This window comes from Atractosteus spatula, chromosome 7 (assembly GCF_055471065.1).
Source record: "Atractosteus spatula isolate fAtrSpa1 chromosome 7, fAtrSpa1.hap1, whole genome shotgun sequence".
Classification (NCBI taxonomy): domain Eukaryota; kingdom Metazoa; phylum Chordata; class Actinopteri; order Semionotiformes; family Lepisosteidae; genus Atractosteus; species Atractosteus spatula.
In genome coordinates, this window is record NC_142712.1 from 38,007,873 (window position 1) to 38,028,035 (window position 20,163).

The window sequence follows — 20,163 nt, forward strand, 5'->3', positions numbered from 1 at the left end:
TGAGAACCACTGAACTAGAGCAAGGGTGCACCCCTGGTCCTGGAGAGCCACAGCTCAGCCAGTCTTATAGGTCACCTTAAATTGTCAGTTTGTAAAATAATCTTGTGACTATACAGATCCAGCCATTCAGAATGCATGCTGGATAATGGAGTACATTGTGGCGCGTGTGCTGCGGGGCACTGCACATTTTTAAAGATATTCAGTTGCTGGACTGCACTGCTTTGTAAAACCGCCAGGTGGAGCAGTGAAAGCTTAACGGGGCATGTAGAAGCATTTGGGCTGTTGCCAGGAAATGCCTGGTTTCGAATCCCAGTCAATGCTGAGGGACAATCTTTTTCCAGTTATAGAAAAAAAAAAGTTGTATACTGATTGGACATTTATTCATTTTAAACTGTGTATTACAGTATTTAAATATTAAATTAATTCAACTGGTTATTTTTGAAAAGTTTTGATGTGCTTCTTCTAACTATATCAAGTTTCTATACTTCATAAAAAGCTCCATCATGATCAGCTATCAAAATTTCCCTTTAGTTGTAAAATTCCATATTAATATTCCATATTAAGTGGATTTAAACATACGCAGCAGATTAAATGAAGCAATCATTTTACTAACATCTAATGCACCACAAGTGGCACATATCAATCATCTTTGGACAGTGAATTACATACCACAACGCACTGCAACTGCAACAAATATGGCAACTTTTACCATATTTGGAAGAAATACCACATATTCTGAGTGGCTTTATCTGTATTAGTGTTTTGATCAATGTACTAACCTAATCATTCCAATTAAGTCAGGAATTGCACCCTTGAGAGGGTGTTTCCATTTCCTATGATCACTGAGCTAATTTGAACAAATCACCTGCTTCAGTGGTCAAAATTAAACTGTTCCAAGGACTTAAAATACTGATCACTGTGACTAGTAAAAAGTACTGGACTGTAACTGTCTAGAACCCAGTTTGGTTACACCTGAATTAGAGAGAGTCAAAGTAATTCCAGGTTATATTTCATAAAACACATTTTGATCAATACATTTAAAGAGAGTTATGACCACTTGAACTGTCAAAGATAATATCAGATATATCGTATCATAATATCACTAATACCAGAAGGCCACTCAATTATGAGAGAAACAAAAATAATCCTATAATATTAATATGTCCCAATCAGAAACCGTGGTTCAACAACGACATTCGCAATAAAATAAAAGATAGATCCACCGCGTTCAAATCGGGGGACAAAGTGCTGTACAGGGAATCACGGTATGCATTAGAGGAAGCCATAAAACGCGCAAAACGGAACTACAGAGTGCGGCTTGAAACGCAGTGCGCTGACACCCGGAGGTTGTGGCAGGGATTACAGTCAATCACAGGCTACAAGGGCTGCAGCCAGGAGATCGACACGAACAACACATCCCTGCCGGACGAGCTGAACCACTTCTATGCCTGCTTTGATGCTCTGAACACAGGCACTGCTGAGAAGACCCCAAGTGTACAGGGTGAGTTTGTACTGAAACTCTCAGAGCAGGACGTGCAGAAGACTCTGAGCAGGGTGAAAATCCATAAGGCTGCAGGGCCTGATGGGATACCACCTTGTGTCCTGTGCAGCCCAGCTGACCACAGTGTTTACAAACATCTTTAACTCCTCCCTGTCACAGTCCATTGTCTCCACCTGCTTAAAAAAAACCCACTATTGTTCCACTCCCCAGAAAGCCAAAAGCAACGTGCCTGAATGATTACCGCCCAGTAGCATTAACATCTGTGGTGATGAAATGCCTGGAGAAGCTGGTGTTGTCACACATCAATTCCTCCATCAAGGAGTCCCTGGACCCCTTGCAGTTCGCCTACCAGAACAACAGATCAGTTGATGATGCTGTCTCCCTGGCTCTACATACAGTATAGCCTTGAAATACCTGGACACTAAGAACTCGTATGTGAGAATGCCATTTGTGGACTACAGTTCAGCATTCAATTCCATCATACCCAGTCAACTGGTGACAAAGCTCAGGGGATTAGGTCTGTGCAACTCTGTCTGCAATTGGCTGCTGGACTTTCTAATCGAGAGACCACAGGTGGTGCGGATAGGTAGTAAAACATCAACACCACTCACCCTGAGCACTGGAACCCCACAAGGCTGCTGTTTGAGTCCAAGGTTGTACTCCCTGTTCACTCACGACTGCACAGCAAAACACAGCAACAACCGCATCATTAAGTTTGCGGATGACACCACTATAATAGAACTGATCAGCGATGATGACGAGTCCACTTACAGGGATGAAGTTGTACAGCTGCTTAGGTGGTGTCATAGCAATAACCTTGACCTCGTAAATAAAAGGAAAGAGCTAATAATGGACTTTCAGAGACACAGGCCACACGCTCACAGCCCACTCAGTATTGATGGAACGGAAGTGGAAACAGTCACCAGCTTTAGGTTTTTGGGAATTCACATTTCTAAAGATCTAACCTGGACTGTGAACACTGGCTCTATCTTGAAGAAGGCTCAGCAGCGCCTTTGTTTCTTGAGGTGCCTCAAGCGATGGGGGATGCCAGTACCTGTGTTGGTGAACTTCTACCGCTGCACCATCGAGAGCGTCCTCACCAACAGGATCACTGTGTGGTACGGCAACACCTCTTTTCGAGAAAGAAAGGCACTGCAGAGAATGGTCAATATGGCCCAGAAGATCATCGGCTGTGGTCTCACCGAGATTAAACAGTTCTATGAGGACCGCTGCCGTGGAAGAATTCTGGCCATCACAGAGGACAGTCACCACCCCGTGCATGAGCTCTTCACCCCACTGCCCTCAGGCAAGAGATACAAGAGCATACGGACACTTACCACTAGATTCTTCAATAGCTTCTATCCGCAAGCAGTCCAATTGGCAAACACATTTAGCCATGCCCCTCGGACCACACCTATACAATTTACCTCATTATGATTTCTTATTTATTGCAAATCTCCAGTCATTGTTTACACGTCTGCATTGTTTACATTCAAACTGTTTACTTGTACACTGTCTACTGTTTGTTTGTATATTGTCTTGATGCACTGTCTGCACTTTGTGTTTTTACACTTGTTTTAACAATCGAGAGACTTTCTGTAAGAATTCCATTGTACCAGTACATGTACCGGTTACATATGGCAATAAAGTTCAAGTTCAAGTAATATGTTTTTTGAGGTAACTACTATGTACAATTTATCTGAGATTTTACATGTGATAGTGCACGATTTGCAGTTGATTTTCTCTCTATCTACTGTGTCAGCAGTGCAGAGACAATTCTCCTTCACAACCCTGTTGTTTTCTGTGTTTGCTGCCCCAAAGGGCTGTAGTACAGTATATGACCCTAGAAGCTCTGAGGACTGCTGCTGTCATTCATGGTTCCTGTTTGATGTGCTTTTCCAAACCTCCTCGTGCTGCTGAACTGAATTAAGGACTCATTAACTCACATGTAATTATTAATTGATGACTGCATATTAAAATAAATGTAATTGAATATGATTAAGGTTTATGTGCACGCTGGCTTCAAGTGAACAGTTTGTAATTGTTTTGACTTATGGAGCGTGTGCACCCACAAGTGAAGTATTTCCTGCAATGAGTAGAGAAAGTGCAATGAACCAACATTGTTTCTTTTCTTTCCAAGTAGTCATACTCTTCTTGTGACATTGAAGAATATATCACAATATAATGTATATGTGCATAGCAGCCATGTCATCCTGCAACTTGCAACTTAGCAACCCACTGAAGCTAAGCAGGTGTGAGCCTGGTCAGTACCTGGATGGGAGACCTCCTGGGAAAAACTAAGGTTGCTGCTGAAAGAGGTGTTAGTGAGGCCAGCAGGGGGCGCTCACCCTGCAGTCAATGTGTGTCCTAATGCCCCAGTATAGTGACGGGGACACTATACTGTAAACAAGCGCTGTCTTTCGGATGAGATGTAAAACCGAGGTCCTGGTTCTCTGTAGTCATTAAAAATCCCAGGGTGTTTGCCTCCTAATAATCCCCCTCTATGAATTGGCTACATTACTTTGTTCTCCTTCCCCCCCCCTCCGACGGCAGGCGGAGCGACGCGCCGGTTGGAGTATTTCTCGGTCGCATTTAATGGCAACGTCAGCTCAAAGATTTGGTTCAAACCACCAAATGGAGACAGGCGTGCCGACAAGCGGACCCTGCTGATGCGGGATTAACGCATGGATGAGAGATACTGTATATGTGCATGTATGTGTGTAAGCTGGCCACTTCAATCTCCAAGCCACATCGATCCATCAAGCCAGAGCTCATCCTGGTTTCAAATGGACTACAAAGCAGAGGTCTCCTCACCTAGATGGAACACTAGTCCATCACAGGAATTACCCCCTGCAATGATTTTCCCTACTTATACAACTGGGTGGACTAGAGGAACTGGGGTAGAGTACCTCACTCTAGGTAAAACAACAGTGTCTACAGCAATGACTCAAAACCACCAGTTACAGTACATGCAGAAGGAGAAGCAGTGTGCATGTTATTATATTACACTCAATTCACTAAGGTACACTTAAAAATAGTCCAGATATTGCTATTTTTATACACATTAAACCAAATTGATTTTTTTCATAAACTTGATGATTACTAGCTATTACCTGAGATATTCTTCATTTTTCAATTGCATGTTGTTCGGTACCCATCAACCGTAATGAGAAAACAATTTCTCTGACAAGCTAAATCAGTTGCCTTCTCTGCTCCTTTTACAGTACATGGACTGCTTTCTGTGCAGAAATAAAAGCTCTAATACTAAAAAGAAAGCGGCAGTGTGGAAATTGTAGAGAGAAGTCACTTCATTGTGTTTGCACATGCTCATTACCAGATGTTTGTCAGAAGACAGTGTCCGTTCTTCTTGCTAATCAGGGCTGGTACAGTCTGTTGATGGAAGTGGGGTCAGTTCTTGAATAAGGACATAATGGAGCTCTAGGAGTTATGGATTGTACCGGATAGCTTTATAGCTCTCTAATTTTGCGTTTATTTTCCATTGCTTTTCACACCATAAGTAAATGTTTTCTTGACAATCTTTTTACTTTACAGAATCTTCTTTTTGTTAAACTGTTTTTCTTAGTAGGAAAAGCTGAGCAGCATTTATAATCACTTGAAGTGAACAGAGCAGAGAGAGACAGAACATGGTCGATATACTGATTGTAAATACTGGGACATACATGCAGTTCAAGCACAGAAAAGTGCACAGACAGACATACTGTATACTGTACAATGACATCTGTGATATTGTGCTTTGGTACGGATTTTAGCCAAACGTGTGTGTAATACTTGTGTGGTTTCTAGCTGCAGCAGGGCGATCCAAGGGCTTCTACTGGGCCTTCATTAACAAAGGTCTTGCTTTACGGCCTCTAAATGCTTCTTACTCTAGTAAAATTAGTTGATTCACTTAATTTGGTAGTCAAAAACATTTCTAAATCCTGTGCCTAACTGATTGTAAAGCTTGGTTAGGGTGTTTCTGTATACAGTAAATTGACCTGTTGCTTAGCATTAAGATACTCATGCCATTTCTGGGATCCCATATTTAAGGTGTCCCCCACAAAAATGTCAGGTATTTTTTGTAATGTAATGTAATACAATACAATGTAATGTGAGGAGTAAAATACAACAGTGTATTGACATATTCAGTCTCCCCCCATAACTGCAGCCATCTCAGAGCAAGCGTTGCATTTGTTCTGATGAGAAAAGTAAAGCCTAAAATCTGCTGCATTTCTGTGTGCTTTAACAGCTACATCTGTGTAGCTAGCAAAAAAAACACCCTGCAAATCTTAAGCCTTAAGACAATGTGTTTGGACTGCATTGGTGAAAAATAAGTTCGCACAAAGACTGAAGCAGCTGGATGTTCATTATTTGAGTAGCTTTGCAGAAGCGAGTAATCAGGACTGTTTGAGGCAGTACATGTGTACTATTCCTCTAGATCTGCTATTTTAAAAATAACATGATTTGGAAAATGAGATGATGGAAGCTGTGACAAACTACTTACTTGATACCTACAGGTATGAAGTCACACAGATGGCTGAAAACGTGGTGATGGGCTGATTTATTTGCATTAAGTCTCAACCATTTTCATTTTTCGAAGAGAGAACAATAGCTTTGCATTTGTTGTACACACATATTATATTCACTCACTTGTAATTGCTGTGCTGTTTTTTTGTCTGAGGTAGCCAGTTTAGAAAAAGAGACCCTTGCAGCATGAAAAATATAATACAATAGGTTCCATTTATATGTAAAATAAAAATAAAATGTCACAGTAATAATTCTGGATTGCATTTAATGGGACAGGGGAAATTTTATTAAATAACAGCACAATTTAACATCTGGCAAAAAATCAACTTGCATTTTGATGCACTAAAGTCAAAGCTTAATTCTTGTCATCAGAGTCATTAGTTGTCATATAGTCAAGAAAAATGAAGACACCTCCTTAATAATAATAATAATAATAATAATAATAATCTATTAAAAATGCCATACTTTAGGCCACTGTACTGTACATAGTGGTTATAAAAAAGACAAAAAAGTACAACAAAAAGTAAAAGAAAATAATAAACAAGAGCAGTAATAATACCTTATATCGAATGTATGACTTTATAGGTGACTAATGTCGAGATGTAAATGTAGGAGTGATATGATGTACTGTATAGTAGGTGTGAGTTAGAAGTCTAGCTGCCGAGTTTTGGACTTAGTGCAACTTGAGAGGTGAGTTAGGGAGCCCATAAAGTAAAGAGCAGGGTGGGCAATACTTCTCAGGTGAAAAAAGATGATCTAATCAAACTTGTCAACTGAGTCTCAAAAGACAGGAGAGGATCAAGTGTGACTCCCAGATTCAAGACTATGGCTGACGTGAATGTGGAACCCATCCACCATTACTGTAAACTTCTGATTGAGCTTTTCAAGCTGAGATTTGCCACCCACCAGTAAAATTGCTGTTTTGTAACTATTTAGCTTCAGGGAATTTGATGTCAACCAGATCTCAATGTCACACAGACAAGAAATAAGTGACATAGATGGGAGATCAGAGGGAGAAGAAGTTTCAACATAAATCTGAGTATCACCTGCATTACAGTGAAACTGAAGACCGTGTTTGTGTATAATCTGACCAAGTGGAAGTATATAAATAATAAAAAGCAATGTGGCACACCATGATTGACTGGGGCCATGGGGGGTTTATGAGGGGCAAGGGAGACAAAATGCTGCCAGCCAGTCAGATAAGAGCAGAACCAGTTTAAGACAGTACAATTGACAAACATATTTGCAAGCAATTGAGCAACACCGAATGATTTACTGTACCAAAAGCTGCACTAAGATTAAAGAGCATGAGGATACTCACATCCCCCCCAAGTCAGATGCAACCCTGACAAGAGCAGTCTCAGGGTTACGAAAAGCAGACTGAAATGTTTCAAACAAGTCACTAGGTATCATGTGAGCCTGTAATTGATATGCAACCACAAGTTTAGCTAGAAATGGCAAATTAGAAATTGGTCTTTTTTATCAGGTGTCTTAGCATTAAATCTAGAATTAAGTACCCCACTAATAATAGTTCTATGACTATCAAGTTAACAACCTCATGTAAATTGTCCAAATAAGTATTCCACAGGTTTGGAGACTTATGTACTCCAATGAATATGGGATAAGCTTGTTTGCCACAGTAACGTTGTGAACTAGAAATCAGACAGCAGTCTGGAGTAGTGGCTGGTGTTCTGGACATGTAACTGAAATGCTGAGGGTTCATTTCCTAGTTGGAACATTCCTGTTGTTCCCTTGAGAGAGGTACTTTGTACAGATTTCTTCTGTAAAACAGTACCTAGCTGTATAAATGGGTGCAGATGTACTGTTTTTGCATTGGATAAAAGCCTCAGCTACCTAAATAAGAATCAGTAATATATTATAGAAGTGTCTCATCTCTTCTCCTAACACTTTCTTACTTTACTCAATCTCAATAAGACCCTGTCGTGTGTTTTTTTTCCACCGAATTAAGACACACACCTGTTTTGTTTTCAAGTATATTAAACCCTTTGTCTTTGCCTGGAGGGGCTGGTCCAGCAGGTAGACAATACTAGCCAGCCAACAGTGTATCTCAGAGGCATAATTAACAGGTTGACAGTCACGCTCTAGCAAGAGTGTTATAATGGCTTGTTATGGAGCAGCAGTTTTAAATATGCCTTATTGGGCAAAAAACTGCTCCGATTAGAAATCTGATAACAAGTAATTTATACTGAATCAATCAGCTGTGGCACTTGGATATCTTTCAAGCTGTTTGTGTTTGATGTGGATAATTGCCTTTCCAGAGTGTTTTTTTCTGGTTCCCTGTTTTCGGTTTGTAGGTTGCATCCCCAGTGGAATTGTGAGAAAGGAATGGATGGGCGAGCAAATTCTTTCTACAGTATGTGACAACTTCTGCTTCATTCTCTCTGTACCATCTCCTCTATGCTGCATGTAGGCCTGCGAATATCAATTAGCTTTGGCTGTTTCACTATGCTGGAAAGCGGAAGTGTCTCAACTAGCCTCTAATTCTGTTTTACGTATGTGAGCAGGTTATAGAAGTGCACATCACCTCCCTGACAGCTAGACAGTGTTGACTTCTCTGGCAGAGAAGGACGTGGTCTTTTGGTGCTGTGGAGTCACTGCTGTCTAAGGAATGGTGTTGTGTGCCACTGAGCCTGCAAACAACTTTTTAATAAATCCTGACAGGGGCAGAGCAGACTACATAAAATCAAATGTGTATTAAGTTAGTCAGTAGACAGCTTATTAGGGCTCAACAAGGTCACATAGCCATTTCTTCCCATATGTGAAACAGGGTTCCATATGTGTCTTACAAATATCACTTTTCAGTCTTACAGTGTATTTAAGATCATGTAGTCTTATGGGAATGTGAAGATTGATTATTAATTTTTGCATTCCCATAATTCACATCTATCTGTTCATGGTGTGCATCGTCATATGCACACAAACATTAATAAATGGGTTGTTGCTTCAGTCCTGCTGTTAGAATGAAAGAATGGAATCAGTGTTTTGTTTTGTAGTGAAAACAGATGCTGACTGAAACTGTTGGCAGCTCTGAAAATAATTGCCGGGGGGGCTTAGCCTGTTCTGAGTGTAGTGGTGTGAAAATTCTGGTGAGCATGATATTTTTGTATATTTCGTGCAGCGTCTCATGACTTGAGCATTGCACCGTGTCGAAGCTGAATACACATGTGTGTATGAGAAAGGGAGAGCTGTGTGTGTTGCATTGCATACAATACAGGTCCAAAGCAGAGTGATTTGTGCAGACTCCCTGCATGTGCTAATGCGCTGCTCAAGTTGAGCACCATGTTCCAGATGTTGCTGGCTTGGGTCTTACTGTAGTTATGGCCTTTCCAAACTGCAGTGAGCAGACGGCCTGTTGTCGCTTCCATTGGGTGGGCTTGTCTTGGTCAGTTCATCTTTGGTGAGCTGTGCAACAGCAAACCCTGTGGGTTGGCAGGCACTTGTGAGACCGTAGTGTTATTGTAGGATAGCTGCATCCATTATCCTTATACTGCTCCAGCTCTCTGGTTGGCAGTGAGCTTGCAGAGAGAATGTGAGGAAAGGTGACAGGGGCTGCATTTCCATCTTTGTGTCTTCTGTGCGATGAGCTGGCCCATACTGACTAAAGGGTTCCAAGGTCAAATCTTGGAAAGAAAGGCAAAAAAGCGTAGTTCCCTCCAAGCCTGAAGCCCTTAAGATGTGTCTCACTCTGACCTCTCAGATGTTGTGGGCTGTATCGTCTGCCGACCAAGAGGACATATAGCTTGTAGATCACATGGAGTTGGTGGCAGTTGGTGAAACAATGACACAGGCAATTTCTTCAGTGTCTCTAGGCATACTGTGTAATTGGAGGGGAAAGTTACCCATTCCCCAAAAGGGCACAAATCCTTCTGGAGGGTGGTGCAGAGCTCTGGGTGCTCAGAAAGGAGATGAAAGGGTCAGAGGAGCTTGCCTGCCCTTTCTCTGTTGAGACACATAAAGAAACAATTGACAATTCCAACTTGCGGGGGAAGGGTGCTTAAGATATTGCGAGGAACAGCCACTGCATTAGCTCTGTAGTGTAGAAGAGAACTCTTGGGACTCTGGAATACAGAAAATCTTCAAATTTATTCACTGCAGCTGTTGTGGAGGCAGCTTAACTAGTTTTCAATCTCCAAGCTTCACTCTGGACTTGAACATTGTTTTACAATGCCTTAGAGCTACTGCAGCGCAATAGCTTGTAACAGAAGACAACTTCTTTGGAAGTAAGATGGATATTGCCTTATCGTAATTTATGCTAAAGCTGTACTTCTTAAGATAGGAAAGGGCTAAGGCCTCTAGTTTCTCTGACATGACCTTTGACTTTCTCCAGCCAGTGTTTTGACACTAAGGAATGCTTGTTCCTGCTACCTGTCTGGGTCTCACAGTTCTCTTTCATTCTTTTTCTGGCCAGCCATAGGTTTTTACCAGAGAGATCAGTTTAACCCACTACATCCTCCTCACTTCACTTCAGTCACATTGTCCATGTGAGGACGTAGAGGACATTCTCTAAGATGAATAAATGACTGTCTCACAGGGAACAACACAGTGAATATAATATATAAAGATTAGAACGGATGTGTATTTATATACTCCGTGAAAGTAAGGCATGGTGATTAAATACTGCTTCAATTTAGAAAATGGACGCATTTGTTTCAAGCAGTCTGTAATGCATTGTGTTTTGCACCACTTCCCATATACCTGATGCTGTACTATCCAACACTTTGAGGTCATTTATCAAAAGACAAAGACAGTCCAGGTGACTAATAAACCCATTCCCTGCTTTAATAAATTATCAGAAAACGGTGACTCTGGCTGCAGTGAATAATAGCTTAATTTCAATTAAGACTGTGCAATTAATTCTCAGGTTTGGTGCCTGTGGTGGGGGGAGGGGGAGTTTCTGCAGCCTTTGTACTTGCAGGCGCAGTGAAGGAGTGTGGGGCTTTCCTCTCCCTCAATGCCCTGCAACCTCAGACAGCACAAAAGAGAACTGGCAGAGAGCCACTGCAGACTCCCTGCTTATTAACTTCGAAGGTCTTCTTTTTAATTGTCCATTAATAACAACAACGAGCCATCCTACATGTTTTCTGGACATTTTTCTGGGGGTTGATGCTCTACTCTGTCATGTGCTTTTAACTGCAGCTGGGGTTTTTTTCTGCCGAAGAAAGGGAGTGGGGAAAATAACCTAATGAATAAATAAGCAACAAGAAATACTTTCCAGTGCAATGCAATCTCTCGTTTTAAGATTTTTTTCTTAAATGTTATTTACTTGATTTTCCTCCCTGAGCTGTAAGCATCACTGCTACTGTCTTGTAGAGTATCCATCATCAGCTTTCAGCACTTGTTGTTCTGTTCCTATGGGGTGCAATCAGAAAGCCCCAAAGCGCTCTCCTGATTTCACAGATCTCTGAGTAATAAACTATGGAAATAGGAACAGAATGGCAAATTTGGAGCAGGTACTTGCTGTGTGCAGCCAATAGGATCCTGTTCCTAAGAACGTGACATGGCTCTTGCAGAAGGCAGCTGTTCAAGCAAGCCGCACTTTGACATCTGAAGCCAGCAGAGAGACTCCTTGTAGGGGTACAGGGAGCCAGTCCCCTTCAGTACCAGCTCTGGTTACAGCGCAATACTGGCCCACGCAGTGCACCAGCTGTCAGTTGAAGGCTTTGCTCTTTGGCGCAGTGCTCCAGTGATCTGTCTCCTGCAGAGAAAGGGAAGGCTTTTGCAGACTCCTGCTGCATGTATGATTTCGACCAACACAGAGCTTTCTACCTGCAATACTGAGCCCCTGCTTTATTCTCCTTTTAGGACTACTCTTCCCAAAATGACAGGCTTGGGGATTTCGGGACTTGTTCAAATTCCATCATACTGTTATTTTTTCTGGATGTTTTTTTTTCTATTATTTCGAATTTGTAAAGGTGGTGTGGTGACCTTTTTTTTAATTGTTTGTGTTATCTACAATCTTTTATTTATTTCACTTTGAAAAATAATTGAATAGTATTTCACATTTTTCCCATTTCGTTTTAGTATTCTTTGGGTTGCAGAAATGAGAAAACATGGCAAAGGTCCTTGCTTTGAAGTGCGATTGAAAAGACACGCACTGTGGTTCTTACGTAAAGATTGTTCTGTGGTTTTCAGCAGCAAACAAACTGAAAGAGACAAAGAAGTCAAGTAAGACAGATTAGACATGTAAACAACTCTGCATTTTTAGCCATTTCATTTGAGTTTCAAAGTGCATATACTGACATCTGTCTGTTACCTTAAACTGACTTTTCCTTGTAAGGCTTGTGGCAACCCAGAGCGTATTCCAGAAGCACAGGGCAGAAGTTAGAAATACATCCCAAATAGGATTTCAGTGTGTTGCATTCACACACACACACATATGCAAACAAGAACAATTGACAGACACCAATTTCCTGGTGGAGGGCATGCAAACTCTACACAGACAGTGCCCCTGTATCACGGCCAGGACCCAAGAGCTATGAGGTAGCATTATAAAATACTACATCACCATGCTGTGCCCTGATGCAATTTACTTCCAGTTATTTTAAGATTGAAAATAATTCTACAAGAAATGTACAAAATTTGTGCTGGAATGTTATTACACTCAGAGGTGAAGCGCTGCACAGCTTCTGTGTCACAAGGTAATTGACAGAAATTGGTGAAATATGTCTGCATGTAATTTGAGACTATAGCATTCGTGTTTAATTTGATCAAATTGAGCTGAGAATTCATTGAGATTAGATGTGTTGACTGGAATTTCAGCTGTTGCCTTTTGAATTATTTCTGATTCCCTTTTCAAAGTTGTTGAGAAGGAAGTAAAAATGTCACCGTCATAGCAACAAGCGGTTAGGTTTGTTTCTCTCGGCTCCCATCAGTCCGTTCTCAGGCTTTGTGTTTAACCATTAACCCTTTCATCTCCTCCACAATTGCTACAGACATTTCTGGGCAGCTTTTGGTCTGCATTTATGAGCACCTTTAGTCCTGTGGCTGAGTCAAGGGGCTTGTTATGGGGAGGTCCCCAGCTAAAACTTCAGTTCTATCGCTAATTCACAGTGTGCCACCCTGAAAAAGTTACTAAGCCTCCTTGTTCTGCATCCTTCAGAAGAGACATAGAAATGAGGTCTTGCTGTCAGTGTCACTGCTGCAGCAGATGTGATGCATAACTCAGCCCAAGTCCCTATACATACAGTACCATGGATGAAGTCATTCACTTGTAGCTTTGACAAACAGTATCACTATATGCAATATATACTTGATGGTAATAAATAAAAAGTCTAAAAGTAATCTGAAGTTATTCTTGTGTAATAATAAACACTGCTGCCACAAAGTTGTTGGGCCCAAGATTTGATTGTGTGGAGTTTGCACATTCTCCCATGTTTCTGTCTGGGTGCTCTAGTTTTCTTCAATGTTTAGAAGACATGCTGGCTAGGTTAGGTTCCGTCTCTGAATTGTCCCTGTGCATGCCAGTGTGTGTGTGAGTATGCCCTGTAATGGACTGGTGTCTTGTCCAGTGTCATACCTGGTGATCTATGCTTTTGGGATTGGTTTGAGGTGAACATGACCTTAGGAATGTGTAGAATTCTGATAATGGGTGGGTGAATAATGAATGAAATAAAGTTTTGGTCACTTACTAAATGCATGTTATAGTAGCAGCACCTGTTTTCATAGCATCCCTAGCATCTTCTTTTGTTGAACAGTGAACAGTACTATATTTTTGTTTTTGTACATACTATCTGGTTTGGATTATGACAAAAAGCATTCACTCTCTTATCAACTTCTGTCATTCTTGTGCTGTTATTTTGTAACTGACATGGAATAAAAACAGATGATTACATGTTTTTTCCTCTTTAATTAGTGTTGTAATTATTGGACTGGACACCATCGGTTCATGACTTCCTAATTAAGTTGAATACATCTGTGCTCTATTTAAGTCTAAAAGATGCTCTAGGCTACATCTGTATTATGTGATGTTCTGCAGAGGAACTGTAAAAATGTTTCCTTATTGTCTTTTTTCACTAAAGCAAGAGAACAGTATACCATTCATTATATAAATACACATTTTCATAGATTATTCTGCCAGCTAGCAACAGCAAAATAAATAGCTCCCCAGGTGCAGAGCAAAGCCATCTTTTGATTAAAGGCAAACAGTGGACTAGGTTTATTTAGCCTCTCTGAATTGTATGGTGTATGCTGTAGTGTATGTTAGTGAGTGTGAACTGACCAATAGCCAGCACAGTACAATTAAAATGCTGGGGTGCACATTATGTTTAATTGAGGGGTCTACCACCAGCTGTCCACAGACACTAAAATAACATTTGGTAAAATAAGAGAGTTATAAATATGAGATTGACTCATTAGGAAAAAGACTCATATTGATGTATAGTTTGGATGCTAATAATATTCTGTGACCCTCCCTCAGAGGCAAACGGGTTGACTTGCAAAATAGAAGGCAGAAAAATACACTTGCGGTCTAGCCTAAGAGAAAAACTAAATGCAGCCACACAAAAAAAGCAAAAAGGAATGGCGAATGACCAGCTGCAAACCCTCCGCAAGGTGAATTCAATCACAACGCATTTAGAATCACCGCAGCCTTGTGGCCATTTGAAAACATGGAGCTTTTTATGGGTTTCTGGTGACACAAGGAATTTGTCAAGCTCAACAAGGAGGCTCCATCTGTTCCCTGCTGTCTCCGTGCGCCATGCGGCCATCAGCTGCGGTGGCCCTGGGCCTGCCAAGCTGCCTTCCGGTCCAGCACTTCGACATGGAACACACGCAGCCTGCTGGACACTGAACGATAGCCCCCATTAAACCCTGGCAGCCCCATGACAAATTGTTCCTGCTAACTCTGTGCTGACATTCGTCAACAGGAGAAAACAATATGATCAAATGGAAAAAAAAGACCTCAGTTAATGTTGCTAAGCAATCCGTTCAAAGAGTGACCAGGTTAATTCCTGGGCTTCAGGGAAAACCCCACACAGACAAATTAAAGCAAGTGAATTACTTGAGCCATTAACAGAGAAGATTATAAGAGCACCTTTATATACAGTATACGTCTTCAAAGGTACTGACCGTGTCAACTCAGTAGACCTCTTCAGAATCGGGGGTGGGACAACTAAAATATAAAGAGGGAGTGTTTTTAGCACAAAGAACTGAGGAAATCCTGAACAGGCTACTAGACTACAATGTGCAAACTCTTCCTTTGGGATTCTTCAAGAAATAATTGGATGAGATCTTTAGATAGACATGTTACTAAATGTAACTGAGATTTTATTTTCCATTGCTAGAGTTTTTAATTGTATTTAGAATATTATATTTTTTTCCAAAGAAGCACATACAGTTGAATAATTATTTTTGTGTTATTAAAGTGAATTAGGTATCAAGAGTCAATGGTCATTTTTTTCTTTTGTGACCAACTGAACAAAAAAGTAAAAATGAAATGGCTGTGTAGCTAACTGTTCTGATGTAAAAGGCAGTGGGGGAAAACAATGCCCTTCACCAAGGCTCCCTCTCCAATCAGTAGCTCTTTAAACCCACGATGTGTAGCTTGCAGAAAGGCAGAATTGCTTTTCTCCTTGAACCTGAGAATCAGAAAGTCCAGGCTGTGCTGAATGCACTGCAGGATGGGAAGTGTGATGATTCATTTTATTCCTGTTCATGAGGTGTACTCGACTTGTTGCCTCCAGTATTCATCTGCACACAGCTGTGTGTCTCTTCATGGTTTATTTGGTCTTGTTTCTTTATTGCTCTACACACTGTGCTCACCGCAACGCACCTTTCTGCTGAAGCTTGATTGTGTACATGAGAAAGGCAAGTTCAGGAAGAACAGATTTTAAACTTCATACAATAGTCCAGTTAAAATAAATGGACCACTTGCAGTTGTAGTGGCAAGGCATATAATCACACAGTAGAATTAAGTGTTACAAAAGATTTCTAATAATCTTTCTGTTGCGCTCACAAAGCAGCTTGGGCCTGATCTTGCAGGTCTGTAACAAAGACCAAGTTTCTGTAAAATCATGTTGTTTCTAAACCCAATAATATATGGTGCACCCTGGCTCCCCTCAGTCTGCTATTCCCTTTTTGACAAGACAACAGGTCAGAGGTCACTGTCCATCACCCAAATAATTATCTACCAATGAGGGACCTGCTGGTTGGATACCAGGCCTATACCTGATAACATCCTAACCAATCATCAAGTTTGATTTCCTGCTTTATAAATGCAGTACCCAACTCATTTCATTGGTTAACTCACTTCTCTTCTCTTCTCTCTCCAACTACCTTGGCACTCTGACATCCCCAACCCTGTGACTACAAGTAGTCTGTTTTTTCCAGATGCCTGGCTAAGAGAGTGAGTGAGCAAAGACCAGAATTCTTCCCAAGATAGCCTTCCTGTAACAGAAGAAAACTTGTTTCCCGCAAACCAGTTGTTATTTTCTCCTGATCAACTAAATCAGCGGTCCTTAACCTTTTCATAAGCATGACCCCATTTGGACAAGTGAAAAATTGCACAACCCCCCGTGTAAAGAAAAACAACTTTTGGTGCAAATTGCCATGTCAAATTTAAAAATCTTTACATCCAGACAGGCATAATCACTCTTCATTGCACCTTTCTCAAAATAAATTATAGTATTGTGTTGTTTAATGACTTTTATTTATTTAAATACACCATTCGCATGACCCCCCTAAGACCATGATGCAACTGACTTGGGAATCATGACCCCCAGTTTAAGAACCACTGAACTAAATTAAGACATTCTGAAAACCTGAGCTTATTCAGTAAAAAGATATAGCCAAGCTAAACCACGTTTCTCCCCTCCCTCTTACTTGTGGCCAGACTGAATTTTAACACAACGCTAACTTCCTTGCAGAGCTTCCCTCTGTAATATTAGGCAAAGTTCTGTCTCTCTCCTCTCTGCTTCAGGGCACTCCTAGCACAGAGCAAAAAGCTGACAAGTCAGACCATGGACCAACCCAGCCCATATCCGTATGCAGTGGGAAGTTCAAACTCACCAAGACACTTTTGGCCAATTGATCTTTAAGTATAAAATTCGAATTCTTGAGAACTATTATTCCAAACACATTTGATAGTTTAGCTCACAATAATAAGATACAAGATGCTTGTGAGAATTGTACTTATACAGTACTTGTGAGAATATAAATGTGATCTAAGTTTATGATCTAAGTTTATGAGCCTGAAATAACTTACAAGGTCAACAATAACATGTTATAGTTGATATATTTTAGCTCTAATATTATTTGCTCTTAACTTTGTATACCCTGAGTAAACGATCAGCTTTTCCTTTCACAGCAGATCCATTAAAAATAAATTCTATTACTTTTGATAGTTTGTTATGCATGTTTTATTGTTGCAGCAATAAATTGTATAATATATATTTAGAATCCGTGTATGAGAACATACATGATTATGTTTGATTGATTCCTAACAGTTATCAAAACAATTTCTAATTTACTGTAACAATTTCTAATTGTTTCCGTAAATTAAAAACCCTCACATCGTTACACAGTAGACACCTTGCTGTGGATTATAGCTGTTGAACTACCACTGAGAGAAACAAGTAATCAATCATTTTATGAGTGACTTTTAAAGTTCAGTCATTTTGTGCTCCAGAGATGTTAACTTTGTGCTTTTCTGCTCAATAACATTAATAGACAGAACTGATGTATTGGCTTGTTCAGTTTTAGCCAGAGACAGGAGATCTTTTATGAAGGCTCCTGATAATTTATGACTGGTCTGTGTATTGGCATATTACTGTATGCCAGTAAGTGAAGGAATAAAGACATATTAGAATGAGCACCACAGCTCATGTTTTCCCTTTAACACTTCCATATTTGTCGCATAAAAAGTAGCAGTCCAAAGTGTTTCTGTGTAAGATCCTTTCGAAGGATACATTTGGCACTTGGCCAGTCATTGAATGTAAGATCATCCCAACAGAACCTGGATTGTTGAATTCTCCTACAAGGGGAGGCTCCAGCCATTTAACAAAGTGGATTTTTTCCCATGCATATTGAGAGGTACAGCAGGACTCTGAAGGACTGTTTGTGAGCAGCCTCGAACCCTCATCACAAGGCACAAGCTACGATTTGTGGAGATTATTTATGTTTGCTCTGTTTTATGCTTGGTGTTGTGTAGAATAAATATAACTAATGATTCAGGAATGCCCATTTAAATTTGGCAGAGCTCTTCTGCAGAATCAGGTCTGCAACAGGACTAGACTCTAAAATGATGCAATCTGAGAGATAACCATATCTTGTGTGTCTCATCGCCTGCAAAGACTGCCATTAAAAACAATTCACCAGCTCAGGTTACAGGATAAACATAAGATAGCACAGCCTCCAAGCTATTGATAGGACTTGTATTGTGCTGGCTATTCCAATTTACAGTATGTACAAATGTTTGTGTGTGTCTGTTCACTTTACAGTTTTCTGCCTACTGCAGAACACAAAAAACATCCTTTCTTTGGTGAAAAATAAAATAATATTGTTATATAAGTGCAGTGTACAGTGATGAAGACTTGCAATCAAAGAAGTTCACGACAGAGCTTTGGCTCTGAAAGTATGTGTGTTGTCCAATCTGTGCTTGGTATTAATTCATTATTTATTGATTAATTGATTTTAAAAATGTCTTCCTGGCTTCCCACAGAGTAGGCTTGGTTGATGAATCACTATGAAGAAATCTAGCAGAGTGTGTGAAAGAGAGAGAGAGTGAGGAGAGAGGAGGGGAGTCTCGGAATATTGTTAATTAATGCTGATTGTCGGGAAACAGTAGGAGTGTCAGGGTCTTTGATGTAGACCTGCTCCCTGCCACACTTTGCCTCTTGTAAAGGGGGCGATCAATATGCAGATTTCGCTGGTTAAAAGACTACAACAAATGGACTATTATGAACCTTCTCAACAGGAGGCCTTTTGCATCCCTCCTGTATGATGATTGCCTGAGGCAGAGAACACAATACTCTTTTATTATATTTTTAATGTATAGGAAGAATGCGTTTGGTCTGGGCCAAACTAAATAGCCTATCAGGTGATTTTGTGTCATTATGATTTCCATCGAGCTGAGCTGCCCTCATTAGAACGGCGAGGGCATGTCAAGACATAACAAGGTTTGCGCGACAGCGGAAATGCAAATAAGGTCATCTTGACATGATGTACGATTACCTTAAACTACCTGATGACACCAAGAGAGCCGACCAGCTGCCGTGTGAGCCCACTGCTTAACTCCTAATGAGGGACAGCAGACAGCACACTCCCCAGAGGCCCCGCTATTGATGGGCGTGCTGCAGTCATAAAATATGTATTTCTCAGTGTCAACCTCAATCTTATCAATCCTCCTGATTTAATTAGATCAGACTGGCCAAAAGGCAAGGCTCATTCATCGCTCCAGGCTTGCAGAAGAAGAGGCTTTTTTCTGTATTTATTTATTTTTAGCAAATATTTACTCAACATACAGTCTGTACTGACAACGCAGGTGAATATTCTGGAAGGGGTTGGTCTGCAACTGTTATTGTGCTGGAAATTATTTTTTCTTCTTTTTCAGTTCATACAGTAATTGCCTAATGCTTCCTTTCCGTTCAGATTCTTGGCTTGCACCTGTACACCCATTTCCAGAACGTGGCCTGTCAATCAACCAATCAATCAGTCAGCCAGTCAATCGATCAATCTGTTCATTTTGCCTGTCACATGACTTTCAGGGTGTTTTGTATTAAATGTCATAACATGGTGATAGTTCTCTACCCTATAACCTACCTTTTCGATCTTCTTAGTTAACAGAATGAGCTATATGATTAAGCACAGGATGTATAACTTTTCCATTCAAGGAAGACATAAATTATGGGAGAATGCAGATTGAGTGCCATTAAAATGCGTTACTGCCGTCTTTGTTGCATGACCCTGGAAAATAAAAATGCCTGTTCCTCTCTGAGTTACGATTAACTGAGGTCTCAATTTGCATGTCTGTGAGGTGTGCCCTGCACTGATGCAAAATTGTGCCATGTGCTGTGTGTTAATTCACATGTAATTTGTAATTAAGTGCCTCTTTGGTTTGCGCCCCTCAGGTTTAAATCTATCAATAAACAATTTATTGCTCATTTTCATATCCTCATAAACTA